Source organism: Pogona vitticeps, chromosome 6 (genome assembly GCF_051106095.1).
Source record: "Pogona vitticeps strain Pit_001003342236 chromosome 6, PviZW2.1, whole genome shotgun sequence".
Classification (NCBI taxonomy): domain Eukaryota; kingdom Metazoa; phylum Chordata; class Lepidosauria; order Squamata; family Agamidae; genus Pogona; species Pogona vitticeps.
In genome coordinates this window covers 5,843,186-5,857,869 of record NC_135788.1, presented here as the reverse complement: position 1 = coordinate 5,857,869, position 14,684 = coordinate 5,843,186, and the positions used below count along the sequence as shown (strand labels likewise).

The 14,684-nt window shown below is 45.6% G+C and overlaps 2 long non-coding RNA genes across 2 annotated transcripts; both read left to right on the top strand.

The window, feature by feature from the left end:
- Nucleotides 1-329: 329 nt before the first annotated feature.
- Nucleotides 330-7,563, top strand: LOC144583739 (uncharacterized). The gene is made up of 2 exons (XR_013537655.1): nt 330-708; nt 4,093-7,563. It is a non-coding gene; the product is annotated as an uncharacterized LOC144583739 (long non-coding RNA).
- A 61-nt stretch (nt 7,564-7,624) lies between these two features.
- On the top strand, nt 7,625-11,653 carry LOC140708054 (uncharacterized). The gene is made up of 2 exons (XR_013537654.1): nt 7,625-7,688; nt 10,997-11,653. It is a non-coding gene; the product is annotated as an uncharacterized LOC140708054 (long non-coding RNA).
- The last annotated feature ends 3,031 nt before the right edge of the window (nt 11,654-14,684 follow it).

Below are 14,684 nucleotides of genomic sequence, written 5' to 3'. Positions count from 1 at the left end.
TCGGATACTAAGTCCAGAGTTGTCATCTGATGGCTAGAAAACAGCGCCAAACTGGAGTCCGAAATGTGAGCTATTTTTCCATCTGATGGCCTTTCCGTTTGCTTTCCACTCTATCTTCTCCCTCCTCATCCTCTTTTCCTTTTGTGCTGTGCCTTTTATTTTTATAAGCCTCTCTGAGAACAGACTGGCTCTTTTCTTACTTATCCCAGAGCCAAATGGGAAGGCGTTCCAGCTGAAAATGGTGCGTAGGTGGGACTGCTTGAAACCAGTGGGTCTCTTGCAAAAACCGGTCCCTTAAACTCATGTGGATTTTGCCATCAAATGAGCAAGACCGGACTGTGTCGTCGCCTGTAACAGGGCCAACACCTCTGTGTGGTTTAGATAACAATTATATATTGTTAAGAGTGCAAAGTTTACAGTTTGCTGGTTTGGGCTAATTTTAATTAGCGAGGGTGAGTTTTATTGAGGGCATGGATCCATGCATCCTCGGAGTGCAGTTTTTTTTCTCTCTCTCTCTCCTGAAGGAGCTTCATTTCTGGTCTCCTCCTGCGCTGAAGAAGCAAAAGGAAAATATTAGGCATCGTGTGTATTTATAAACATGAATAGTCATTTTTGATTCATACGCCAGACCTGATGTGACCTCACAGCTCTGCCTTTACTTCAAAAAAGTCATCGACGCTGAACTTTGAACACTCAAAGAACTCCCAGGTAATTTTCAATTAATTGAGTAAAAGACAGATAGGTACCGTAATTATCTCCTGGCTTAAGACAATATCTAGCCACCTTTTTTAATTTCTTTCATTCTCTCTCTCTTTTTTATTTATTTATAATTTTTTGGCTTAGCTAGCCAGTGTGGTGTAATGGGTAGAATGATGGGTTGGGCTCTGGAGACCAGGGTTCGAATCCCCTGTTCAGCCATGGAAATTTACTGGGGGTGGCACTGGTAAAACCACTCCTTAAATATCTCGTGCACCTTGATTAGGGTCACTATAAGTCAGTTCTGACTTGACAGTACACGACAGAGACACTTTTTTGGTAGCACTTAGCCTGACAAACCATTCCAGAGAACTCAGAATCTTGCATTCTCGTCTACAGTTGATCGCGTGATGGGAGAAATCAAGTTTCTAGTCCTTACTGAGAAGTCAAACTTGGTGGGCAGCCATGGGCCAGGCGCTCACTCTTTCAGCCTCGCCTGTCTTGCACATTTGTTGTGAAGAGAAGGGGGGAGAAAAGAAGCCATCAGGTGCAGCTTTTATTTGCTTTGCTTTTGATCCTCATGCATCTCACTGAGGACTAGTGACATCCTTTTTTTTCTCAGTCCAAAGGAAAACAAAGGGTGCTCATAAGCCAATCAAAAATAGATTGGGCGGTAAATTCAGTACTTGGATCAAGTACAGTCCACAATCTGGCAAGAAGCTCCTATTGAAACACCCAGTTGCTCCGCAGATGCTTCTCCCGGTCCTGATTTTGCTAACACTTAATCGCAGCGAGCTGATTTCTCGCTCAGATCGTGCGGAAGCGATTCCTTCCCTCCTGCCACCCAAAGCCTTAATAATCCCCGCACTCAGCACTTTGAGGATGTAGTACGTTGTCAACCTTTGTCAGGCAAACATTAATCACATGCCTCCTTCCACTTGCTTTGGGAGATACATGGAATAATATCGCCGAGCTTTTACAAAAGGAGAAAACCAGCCCCATTGCCTGCTGCAATGACACAAGAGCTTTTTCCATGCTTCCCACGCCTAGTCTTGGAAGCCTAGACATTTTTTTTTCTCTCGTGCATCCGTAGCTCCTGGATTCCGTGTTGGCCACATTGAGAGCCTCTAGAAGGACCCGCTAATTTTCCAGATAGTCCCTTTACTAGGAGCTTGAGGCCTGGGAGTTAGGAAGAGATCATTAATTTCCGTCTCCACGATGGCATCATGAAAGGCTTCCCCTACAAATCCTGGCACATCCATCCACTTTAAAGGCATAGCTGCTCAGGCGGGTGGAAAAGCTGACCGCCCGGCTTGTTTCTGGAGATTCCCAAAGTCTGCGTACTTGTGGGCTTGGAAAACGAAAACCTTGTTCCGTATCATTTCGCATCTTTACAATCTGTGCCTCAGTAGATAAGATATATGTAAGGTAATGGAAGATTTAAAATGCCCCAGAACAGGGGTTGCCAGTGTCTAAATTGGCCAGTGCTGCTGTGCTTTTTGCTAACAGCTCAACACACACAAATCAGATAGTGATGGGCTGCTAATCATCACCTTCCTTCTGTGCTAGAAAGCGTTGCCTGGCATATTTTTTTTTCTGTGTCAGACTGAGAACATCGTGAAATATAACTAAAGTTTATATTTCTAGTCTAGCCTCGTTTCTCAGTACATTTCTTGCTAGCTTTTTATACACCGCTGGGGACGGTTTTACCCTCTGGGGACACAGCTTCCAAGCAGTGTGAGTGGACAGGCTTGCCCTCTGTACATGTTCAGAGGGCGCCTCTCTCTTTGCATTGTTTTGGATTTTGCTACGACGCATGCTCCAGGTGGACTAGTTCCTGTGACTCGTGTAGATGTGAGGAACAGGCCCCGGGTCTAATGAAGAAGTCGGCTTGAAAATGTTGCTTTCCGGGACTACATCTCCCAGAACCCACCAGGCCAGCATGGCCCATAAAGCTTCTCACCGCTCAGGAGAAATTTAAATGATGAAATAGCAGTCTCCGTTCCACAAGGGTATAGACGTAATTAATAAAGGAATCATAAATTAAATATGTTTTTTGGGAAAATCAGAGAAATAGGTTTTGCTCCACAGATGCCCTCCGAATGGCCCGTCACAGACAAAATACCCTTTCTGCCTCCCTTCTGCTTCTCCTTCACGAAATTCCACCCTCGAGCATGTTTTATTAACTATTATTCCTGCATATTATTTATTTATAGAGAGCTGCACATAGAAGCTGATGCTTTACAGGCATATAAAAAACCCTGCCCTAAGGAGCTGAACATTTGATTTAGGACTGGGGGGAGGAAAGGGGGGGTGTATAGAGAGCTTTCGAGGCATATCTGTGGATCTCAAGGCCGCTTGTCAGTATCTGGGCAGCAAAATCCACTATTTCAACATTTTAAATGGTGTTTAATTAAAAAAAACACACACACAGACACACAAACACCAGCTACTACCCTTTATGTACAATCCTGAGCCATTAATCAGTTCTTGAGGTTGGCATCTATGCCTTATGCATTCAGAATGTTCTCTCTCCCCACCCCCTGACCTCTTGCTATCTTTTTAAAAAATGTTTAAATGTAAGGTCCTCTTTTCCTAGGGTAGGGGTGGACCATTTGGGAGGACTTGAGGGCTAGTTTTCCATCCGCCCCCAGAACCACTGGGTGCCATCCCATCAACTGGGAAAATGAGGAAGCGGGCAGAGGGAGTTTCTAGAAGTCCACTTCTGGTTTCATTTCTGTTACCTTGAAATTTTATTCATTCATTCATTCATTTGTTCGTTCGTTCGTTCGTTCGTTCGTTCGTTTGTTTCTTTTAATTTGTATTCCACCTTGTTAATGCAATGCACTATTCTGCAGGGTGAGATCCACACACGGACTGTGGTGCATGCAATTTGTGTTGAAGCTAGAGATCAGCGCAAACCAGTTCATCCCAGTTTGTCCCAGTTCCCCAGACTCCTCTGGCACAACCAGCCCCTCTCGCCAGGCCCGGCATGGTAGGTTCCCACCCATCCTCGACTGATCTCCCAGTCCCGGCAGCAGCTCAGGCTTCTCTGCCCCGCCCCCTTGGCCGATCTCCCAATCAGATCAAAGGGCGGGGCCAGAGAAATCTGGGCTTCTGCTGGTGACCGGGAGATGAGTCGAGAAGGTGGGATAAGCAAGCAAGCTGGGCGTCATAAGGGGCTCCATCAGCCAAGGAGGCAGGGGAGGGGAACAGCACCACCTCTGATGCCTCCATTACGAACGGCGACGAACTGGGACAAATTGGTTCGTGCCCATCTCTAATTGAGGTATGTTGCTGAAAGTCAAGTCAGACGTGTTTGCGTGTTTTGCTGTAGATCTGTTCAACTGTAAGTAAATGAAGCCATTTTTTCTTTTTCCTACAAATGTCTCGGAGTGAGTTACTGAGACTGCAAGCGCCAGTTGGTGAGAAAAAGGGGGTGGGCTACTCCGAGGCACATGAAGCTGTTCTACTCTGAGGAACGTGAAGCTATTCTGCTGTGTGAACGCCTGCACTTCTGCTGCACAGCTAAGAAGAATTTAACAAAAAAAAAAATCAAAACTCTGCAATCATGTGCACATCCGTCTTCCAGGGAAAGCGAGTGTGTCTCTTTTTCTGACCTATTTAATAGAAAAAAAAACCAAGAGAAACATAGATAAGCAAAGCTGATTTGAATTACAAACCAGTCTTGCTAACTCGCTATTGTTAGCAATTTGTTGTTTGAATTAATTAGCAAGGGGGTGGCGCTGCTAGAAGGTGAGGCTTCAGTGACCAAGGGGTGGCGCCTGGAAAGTCTTCAGCAAGCCAGGGGTGGGGCTATACCATGCTATACATAGTGGGTATAGCATGGCTGTTTGGGGCAGCCAAGAGATGAGGCATGGAGGGGCACATGTTTGGGTGGCAGATTTTAAACCAGCTCCTGGAAGCCAGCTATGCGAAATCTGGCAGGTTTACTCTCCTCCTTAGGATCCATCCTGTCTCCAAATGTCATGGGCATCCGTGGAAAACCCAACAAGCATTATACCATTTTTGGGTTCCGATGCAAGTCCATGGGAAACCTGTCAATTTGGATTCAGAGCACAAATTGGATTCAGAGCATAAATCAGGATCTATTCAGAAGCCTGACGTTTGCCTCAACCTCTGCACGAGGGACCCATGCCCAGTCCTATTCTGCCTTATTATATATTGTTTTGATTTCGATCCCAGCTTTTCTTCCAAGAACAGATCTCAAGGCGATTCACTACAAGTGATCGAGGCTAAACTTTGGGTGAAACCACCTAACAGAGAAGTAGAATATCAAAGAGCCGCTAGCAGTCTTGGAAACTGGGAGCATATCATTTCCTTGCCTCTAAGGCCTGTGGAGCTAGCTGGATAGCTCAGTGGTTTAGGTAGCTAGCTGTGGCGCTTGGGAGTTTGATTCCTCATTTGTGCCTCCAGGGAGAAAATCCAGCCTAGGTGGCCTTGGGCCAGCTGTGTAGTTCCAGAGCGCCCCTAGAGGAAGGAAAGGGTAAACCTGTAGTCTGTACCTGGAAAACCCTGAAAACAGGTCCAGAATTGACTGGATGGCACATCGTTGGTTGGTTGGTTGGTTGGTTGGTTGGTTGGTTGGTTGGTTGGTTGGTTGGTTGGTTGGTTGGTTGGCTGGTTGGTTGGTTGGTTGGTTGGTTGGTTGGTTGGTTGGTTGGTTGGTTGGTTGAAGACATGTGGAGCAAATGAGAGAGAACCTGCTTTGAACCTCCCCTTGCCCCAGGCCCTCAGCCTCACTCATGGCTTCTGCTGTTTCTTATCTTTGGAACCAAACATCTAGGTCTCAGCAGGTGGAGAAACCGACCTGCCTGTTTGTCTGCAGAACAACAAGACCAAACCCTCCAGAAAACAGGTCCTGCAGGATTTGCAGGACTCCTATCGTTTCCCCCTGGAACGTGCAAAGCAATATTTTCTCCTGCTTGTCAAGGATCTAATGACAGGTTGCATGAAGCTGAAGAACGCTCGTAGACCATCCCCTGTCTCGGCAGGATGATGAACACCAGAAAAGTCACCGAGAGACACTGGCTTTCTCCCCCTTCTGGCTTTTACACCTTCCCTCCAGCCTCCAGCCTCTTTCCAGATGGGAGTTCACACAGGCCCATTGAGCCTGCTGGCATCTTCTTCCAACATCTGGTTGCCAGATGTTTTCATTCCACTCTTCCAGCGACTGCTTGGCAATAAAGCTCTTCCAACAGAACCTTCCCAATCACAAAAGGGAGATAGGAAATCGCCCCCCCCCCCAATTTCAGGGAGCAGAGTTTTGGAGGCCCACTTTTGCTTCTTCCTCTAGGCTGTCAGCTTTCCAAATTGCACCTGTGGGGGTTGAGATTCTCCCCAGGCCTGATGGCTCCTGCAGATTTCCAAAGAATTCTGTTTGGTCTTTCTGTTGCATTCCAGATTCTGATCAGGGCAGGAAAAAGGATGCCCCCAAATTTTAACTAACCCGAAAAGTATCCATACAAATCGATCATATAAGAGCAAAGCAACGTGTGCTGCTTTTCTACCAGCCCATAGTGCCTGAAGCTCTGTCTTACAATTTAATTATGCAGGCTAGACATTGACACCTCCTCTGGCGAGCGGGATACTCAATTTACTGACCTTGGAAGGATGGAAGGCTGAGTGAACCTCTGGCTGGCTACCTGAGCCCACTGGCATCCAACTCAGGTCGTGAGCAGAGTCTTCCTTGCAGTACTGCAGTTTAACCACTGTGCCACAAGGCTCCTTAAGAACTGTAACATTTTACAGAACTGTCAGATGAGGAGAAGGGGTCGTTCAGAGGGGAGGAGCTCTAAGGAAGACGGCAGGTTGCTTGAGCAAACTCGAGAGATGATTGGCCCTTTTCACCCATGGGCCAGATGTGAGGATTCTCATCCGGCTCACGGCTGCTTCTCCTGCCCTTGGATGCCAAGGAAATGTTGCAGGCGGCTGCGCGCTCTCATTTCAAGGAGATGTGCCTGGAGGCTGTTGCACCAGGGCTTGCTCTTGAGGAGATGTGTGTCTGCTTGGTGGGAAAATGGTGAAACGGTTGTGCATTATATACCCAAAGCTATAACTAGCCATTTTGGCACCTGCGGCAAGTGGGGGGTGCGGGTCTTTCTCCCACCCACTCCACAAAGAAGCATAAACACCAGCCCCCCCAAAAAAAGAAGAAAAAGGAGAATGTGGTCCCCCCCCCCCCCCAGAAGAGATAGTACATGCTTCCAAAAATAGTTAAGGGAATAGGAGTCGACCTTGCTGTTTGTTTTCTTAACACTCACCAGTAGATTCAATTCCAGATTCCATTGCCCTCTAAATTTCGGTGCCCGGGGGCAAAGCCCCCATTTCTCCTCCCTAGTTCCACCTGTGATTATACCGGGTCCTGCCGACTTTGCTTTGGCTCCAGCTTGTATCCTTAGCCTCACCCACTGTTGCCATGTGGCGCCGGAATTGATCTCTTGGGCTTAAAAACATTCCCCGCTCCTACCCTAGTCAGAGACTATCGCTTATGCCTGAAAAAGCCAAACAGTAGGAGACTGGCCACCACGGGGTCTTCGTGCAGAAAAGCAAGTGTCGGGGTTTTCTGCAACCAAGTTTAGGGCTCTTCCTCCTGCTCTATCACTGAACAGATTTCCTTAAGACAGGAGAATGGGATTTCCTTAGGACATGAAAACGAGTTTTCCATTTTTTTACCTAATGCTGACTTTCTGAATGCTGGCTGGATACACAGCCAGAGGCTGGGAGTTCGATTCCCATCGGTATAATTTGTAAGACCTGCAAGTATGCATTTTATATTGCGTCCAGGGTCTGTCACCCAGTCTGTTACTCTCCTTTACTTTGAACTTGAGTTTATGCCCATTTTTTTTAAACAGTAGATCTTTATTAATATTCTTTCCTTTCTTTTTTTTCTTATGTTCATCGGGGAGGGGGGGGAAAAGGAACCCAAGATGCCCTTCATGACTTGAGAGCCACTGTTTCCTGGCTTCTAGGTAAGCAAATAAATGTACATCTAATTACCTAATTAAAAAACAGAGGATGGTGGTAGGAAGAAGGGCAGGATGACGCTGAATTGGGATAAAAGAAGAAGAGAAGTGGATGAAAGGGGGGGGGGAAAGTATAGTTGTGTGGGTGGATGAGATTGAGAGCATTTTATAGCCAGTTAATTTAATTATAGCTCAGAGTGTGTGGGTGGGAGGGTGAATGCTTGTGATCATCGTGATTTCAGTCAAACACTTCTAAGTATGGTGACAATCCTCCACCCGCGCCCAGTATTTCTAGAGTTGAACCGACTGGCAAGCGATCGTGCCAGTCACCTGTTGTAGGCATTTCACAACATAAGCCCCCAGCATGGCCACTAGCTGGAGGATTTGGGGCATTGTAGTCCAAAAAACAAAACAAAGCAATCTTCCTGTGCTCTGTTGGCTTCTTTCAATTGCAGGGAAGGCTTCTGGTGTGGAAACAGAAGATGTGCATACATAGAGAAGTCCTCACGTTGAATCTGGGACATTCCCAGTTAGGACCTGGAGTCATATGTCAGTGGTCAAGGTAGAATACACCTTGCAGATCAGAGTGGACGGCTGATGCCCTTTCTGATGCTGATTGGGCTACAAGACCCATCAGTTCTCTGGCCAGTACACAAGCAAAGGGGAAGGATTGTGGGACTTGTGATCCCCAAAAGATCTGCGAGCTCATGGTTGCCCATCTGTTTTCGTAGATCCTGCGATGTAGGATAGAGGAACTTTGAGAATTAGAAGAGCATTCTCCCACACACACACATGTATGCTTAATATATTCCTGTAGCCAGCTTAGAAACAGCATAAAAACAAAAGGTTTTGCATTAGGTGGTGGTAATTATTATTATTATTATTATTATTATTATTATTATTATTATTATTATTATTATTATTATTATTATTGTTGTTGTTGTTGTTGTTGTTGTTGTTGTTGTTGTTGTTGTTGTTGTTGTTGTTGTTGTTGTTGTTAGCGTTAGCGTTAGCGTTAGCGTTAGCGTTAGCGTCAGCATTTGCATTATTTGCATTATTTGCATTATTTGCATTATTTGCATTATTATTATTTGCATTATTATATTATTATATATACTGTAATATTATTATTATGACTTATGGCAACCCTTTTTCAGGGTTTTATAGATAGAGAATGCATTTGTGGTTTCCAAGTCCCTTCCTTTGGGAGCATCCTGGGATGCTGCAGCTGGCCCAAGGCTACCCAGGCTGGCTGTTCTCCCAGGAGGCACAAGTGGGGAATCGAACTCCCAACCTTGTCACCTAATTCCCTGAGCTATCCAGCCAGTTATAGAATGACAAAGGATTGTTTTGATTTCTTACAAGAATGAAGATGCTTGTCAGCCACTCTAATACACACGTCCGAGATCCAGTACAGAAGCACTGTATATCCAGTATGGTCTAGTGATGGATCGGAGCCCACGGGATGTGGGTTCAAATCCTCAGTCATGGAAACTCACTGAGGGTGGCACTGGTAAAAACACTCCCTAAGTAACAGTGGCTTAGTAGATTTTAAAAAGGATGTAGACAATATAATGCTTTTCATTCCAGTATAAAATGCCCAATGCATTTTGGCCTGTTGGCTGATGGGCCAAAATGCACCGGGCATTTTAGACTGGAACAAAAGAGCATTATACGGTCTGTATCCGGAGACCATGGTTTCCTCTTTTGTTTGGGAGCTAATATTTCACTTGATGTACCAGTTCCGTTCATTGTTTTAAAAGAAGTCTCGCCCAAAGCTTGGAAGAGTTACTTATTTTGTCCGTCCCACTGGCCATCCCCAGATTTCCATGCTCTAGTGTTATCCTACCACTGCATTCAGGACTTTAGACTTTGTTGAACGCTCAGTGCGGTGTTCTGCCTTTCCAGCGCTCTTGCTGCATACATGCGCACGCTGTCGTGAAGCCTGGGAAGGTTACTATTTCAGATTGCAGACGGCTGGGGGATTTGGGGAGTTATCGTTTAAAAAAAATATATATCTCCTTTCTTTGGACAATTCGAATCAGCCTTCAGTATCTTCTTCAGAGTGTTTTTGACCTAAAAGCCAAGAGAGAGAGAGAGAGAGGGAGAAAAGATGCCTGCCCTCAAGGGCAGCCGTGGGGCAGCCCCACGGCCTGTTGGCCACACTGCCGCTTGTTGGCTCCAATCACTCGGAGCTGCTCCGCTACGGGCAAGACACGGTGGCCCGGTCCCAAACACAGAAGGAGACATGCTTACAGTGGCAATTAGTGGGCAGGCGGGCAGCCACTGGGCTCTTTAGCGGTCAGTAGCCTAAGGCTCTCCGGGAGTCTGGGCGCATCGCTCACAGTGCTGAGAGATCCTTTGGTGCAAACAGAACCGGGTTAGCAACGGAGAAGCTGTGCTCCGTTTTGTGAATGAATCACTCCCCACGTGACTGTGCACTGAGTCCAGATGGAACAGTCAGAGCCCTTGATTTTGAAATGCTGCTGTCCGAATGACCTACATACTAGACTAATGGGCATGTGTGTGTGTGTGTGTGTGTGTGTGTGTATGGCTGCGTAGCTAGATCAGTAGGCACTGGGTCAAGCTACCTACGGAGAAAGGGAACAGCTTTCACCCTAATACAGTGGTGCTTCGCTAGACAGTTACCCCGCATGACAGTTTTTTCGCTAGACATTGGCTTTTTGCGATCGCTATAGCGACTCGCAAAACAGTGATTCCTATAGGGGAATTTCACTGGACAATGTTTGGTCCCTGCTTCGCAAACCGATTTTCGCTAGACAATGATTTTGACAGCTCCTTCGGCACTCGCAAAACAGGTGTTTTCAGGACCTAAGCTTCGCAAGACAGCAATTTAAACAGCGGATCGGCAGTTCGCAAAGCGGCTCTGCTATGGCTGATCTTCACTAGACAACGACGATTCTTCCCCATTGGAACGCATTAAACAGGTTTCAATGCATTCCAATGGGGAAATGCTTTTCGCTAGACAATGATTTCACTAAACAGCAATTTCAGTGGAACGGATTATCATCATGTAGCAAGACACCACTGCATGATGCTCCAGGACTTGTGCCTGTTAATTCAGTGATGCAGAGAGCAGGATATTTACTTTTTGGAACTTTGAATGACCTGCCTGGCATGCCCAGGGGATTCTGACCACGGTATTCCAAAAAAGTAACTTTTCTAAGTTGTGTACGGATTTTCCCCACCGACAACTGGAATCGGGAGGATTGTATACTTCCCTATTAGTTAACCAGACATCAAATACAACCTCTTTTTCTCTGATTCTCTTCCTTTCATTTGTGTGGGGTGAGTTGCCGTTGTGTTGTTTACCTGTTTTGGATTATGACAGGAAGCTGTAAATCTACACTGTGGTCTAGAAGCAGCTCCAGTCATCCTCTTCATTTCCCGAGCGTATTGAATTTGTCATGGCAGAACCCACAAAGTGCCTTCGTTGAGATGCATCGGATCAACTGAGCTTCAATTTGTTACAATATTTGCCAAAGAAACTTTGCCAGTCTCTAAGATGAAGATCCATGGTGGTTTTAAAGATACCCTTTGGCTTTTGAAATGCCCGTCAGAAATAATTTTTGAAAGTGGCTTGAAAAACTTCACTCTTGGCATCAGTAGAGTAACTTAGATCATACTTCTGAAATAGCTTTTGAAATGTAATTCTGTTCCACTGTTGTTACTCCAAAAAGGTAACAGGTTACAAGAGTGTTGTTTGCTTGTTCCTCTTTAGTATTTGCATATTTATTGTTTTAGCTTTGATATTGTCTTTTAATGAGGTAAGCTGCCTCTTCAGGCTCATTGTTCTTGGCTTTAAATCTTGTCCTTTAATCATGCAAACCACCGTTGTATACTCATTATTTTCAGCTTTAAGTATTGACTTTCAAAGATGTAAGCCACCTTGGGTCCTTTTAAGGAGAAAAGTGGGGTGAAAATATTTTAAATAAATAATTGAGTACCAACTTACTTGTATTTCACTACTTCCATGCCCTGTGCACACATCCATTCTTGATCAAAAAGGTCCATCCATTTTTTGATTAATTTCTATTTAATGCTCTACCTGAAACCCAAATCATGGTTACTTGTAACCATAGTTTGTGGGAATGAATCAGCTTCACAGTGCATGGTTTAAAACCGGCTAGTTTCCAACAAACCATAGTTAAGATTATTTACCGTTTGTCATACTCTAGCAGAAGAAAGAGTTGTCTTTAGTCACAATTGGAAGCAGAAGTGTCTGAATTCGTTGCTGTAGGGGACAGCGGGAACTAAAAATGTTCCTAGTCTCATTCATACCACAAAACACTGTCGTTTATCATGATGCTCAGATACAACCTCTTCCTCCTGCATGTTTTTCATGATGAGCAAGAAAGGAGACAGGAAAGTCATTGCAGGTGAGGTTGGGCGTGCCAGAAGTTACAGCTGCATCCAGATTTCTGTTTCATTTGGTTTGACAAATCCTGGATTCCCCAGCTGCTCTCCGGAGAAACGCTGTGGTTTCAAAATGACTGTAGCCACTTTTTATAAATAGAAACAGAGACCGAGACCTTAAAAGTCCTGCTCTTGAACACAGTTGTACAATTTATCAAACAAATCCATTCTGTTTTGGAGAGAAGGGTGATTGTGAGATAATGCCGGATCAGACCATTCTGTCCACCGCGTGGCTTCTCTGTTCTGCCTCTGGCATTTCCAGATGTCTGTGAAGTGCCAATAAGGTTAAGATCCTTTTGACACAAATCCAGATGGTTTGACAGACTCTCAGATCTTTTGGGGGAAGCTGACGGCTGGAAACGAGTCCCTTGCTTCTCGTTTTGGCTGAAATCAAGTGGAAAACAAACCAGTCAAGTTGGAACTGTATGTCCCCAGCATGTACAACTGGTGGAGAGAATCTGGAAAACTCCCAGAATACTGGCTGGAAGTTTCCAGGAGCTGTGTTCCGCCCCCAAGAATGGGAGATTTCGGAAATCAAACTCCATGGGAGGAAAGAAATGGAACTCTGACCAAGTAGGAATGTGAAGTTTGAAAATTATGAACAACTCAGAACAAAATGTGTTGCTACCAACCGAGGTTCTCTATAAGGTGTGCAACCGCATGGAGGTGTGTGACGCAATGTTCCTCCTCCTCCGTGCACCCACTGGGAGTGTGTGTCCAGCCCCTTTGGTTCCAGTTGTGATGGAATCCTATATGGGGGTGGAGCCACACAAGGGGCGGAGTCAGATATGCGAGGGGGCGGAGCCCCATCCTAAAGGGCCCAAAATTAGAGGGAACGTTGCTACCAACCAAGGTCCATCTTCATCTACTGTCAATCCTCCTTATTCCATGGGGTTGCCCCATTTCTGGGTGACAGAAGCTGGGCAGATATGCTGACTGAGTTGGGAGGGGCAGATATGCTGTTGTTTTCCCCTCTTGCCCCCCTCCCCCAGTGATTGGGGGAAAGCAGTGCTCACCAGGAAATGTGGCTACCCCATTGAATAGAGAGGACTGACAGTTGTTCAGGATTACAGAATGGGTGCAGGGGGCTGTAAGTAAATATGCCAGTTGATTTATTGGTTTGTTACAGGCAGCTGACATCAGGGTTGATTTGGCCCACGTAGGTCCCCCCTGACCTGCCCTAACTGGGTCTTGAGCCTGTTTTCCAAACCAGCAGTTCTCAGTCTCTCAGACCTTACAGCCCACCAATCACTCTGTCAAAGGGTCGAGATGAACACGATAAAAAAACAATAACAAACCCACCCTTTCGTCCAGGAAAGCCATTTATATGTTTAGAGGCACCCTGTGGATGCTTTTTATCACTTAAAAGGAGCTGAATCCAGTCGTTCATTCTAATTAAAGTAGACCCTCTGAATCTGATGAGATTTTACAGAAGTGCTAACTCACACATGAATGGTTGATTCAAGGGCTAGCCGTGGGATTTGGGCTGATATGTTTTAAGGCCTTGAAAACTGCAGTTGGGGGCTTTATCAGCACAAACGAAAATAATGATTCCATTAGGAGCTAAAAATTGCACTAGCACTACCGCATATGAATTTCATTACTCCAGTAACCAAAGCACAACGGTGAGTAAGGATCATAGGTAGATCCTTGGTGGCAGATGGAGTCTGTGAGAGACATCCCAGCATAGAGATGGAGGGGATCAAATTCTTCGCAGTTTTTATAAAAACACTGCATCCCACCTAAAATATTTCTTCATTCCATCTATTCATTCATTCATTCATTCATTCATTCATTCATTCATTCATTCATTCATTCATTCATTCATTCATTCATTCATTCATTCATTCCATATCTATCCTGCCTTTTTCCTCTAGTGGGTACTCAAGATGGTCTATAAAAATATTTAAAATCTACAACTAATTAAAATCATACCAATTGAAATTTGAAGCAATCAAATTGAATATATATTCTCGGAAAAAGTGGGTGTTCGTCTCAGGGGGCAGGAGGAGATCCAAACAAGGGTATCTGCTCATTTGGGTTTCTCTCTATCCATGGGACATGTACTAGGAAGAATCACCACGTTTCAACCAAAGCCCAATCAAACTCAAGGCACCCAACGGCACAGTCTTTCTGCTTTGTATCGCTTTGGCACGGCAACCCCTTTCTGCACATCTGTTTTCCTGGCTTCCTCCCGTCTCCCAGGGTCAACTCTGCCTCCTTGGCTTGGCTCACCCAGAGAGTTGGCAGCCGTTGGTGTTTCCTGGGCTGGGGTTTCTCTCTCTCTCTCTCCTTCTCTCTTTCTACTGCCAGAAACAGGATACGGCCTTTGCCCTGCGTCAGGGGTGTCAGAAGCCAGGAACGTCAGCGCCTGGGTTCTTCTGACAGACTCCGCAGGGCATGCGCTCGGCCGCTCGCTGTCGGATGCTCTCACCGCTGAGCCGCTAACACTTTTCTAGTGGTGACAGTGGCTAGCGAGATGCCCTACACCTGCCCTTTTGATCTAATCCTGCCCGCCTTTTCCTTTCTAAGAACAAACTCCCTAAGGCTGGAAAGAAACGTGGA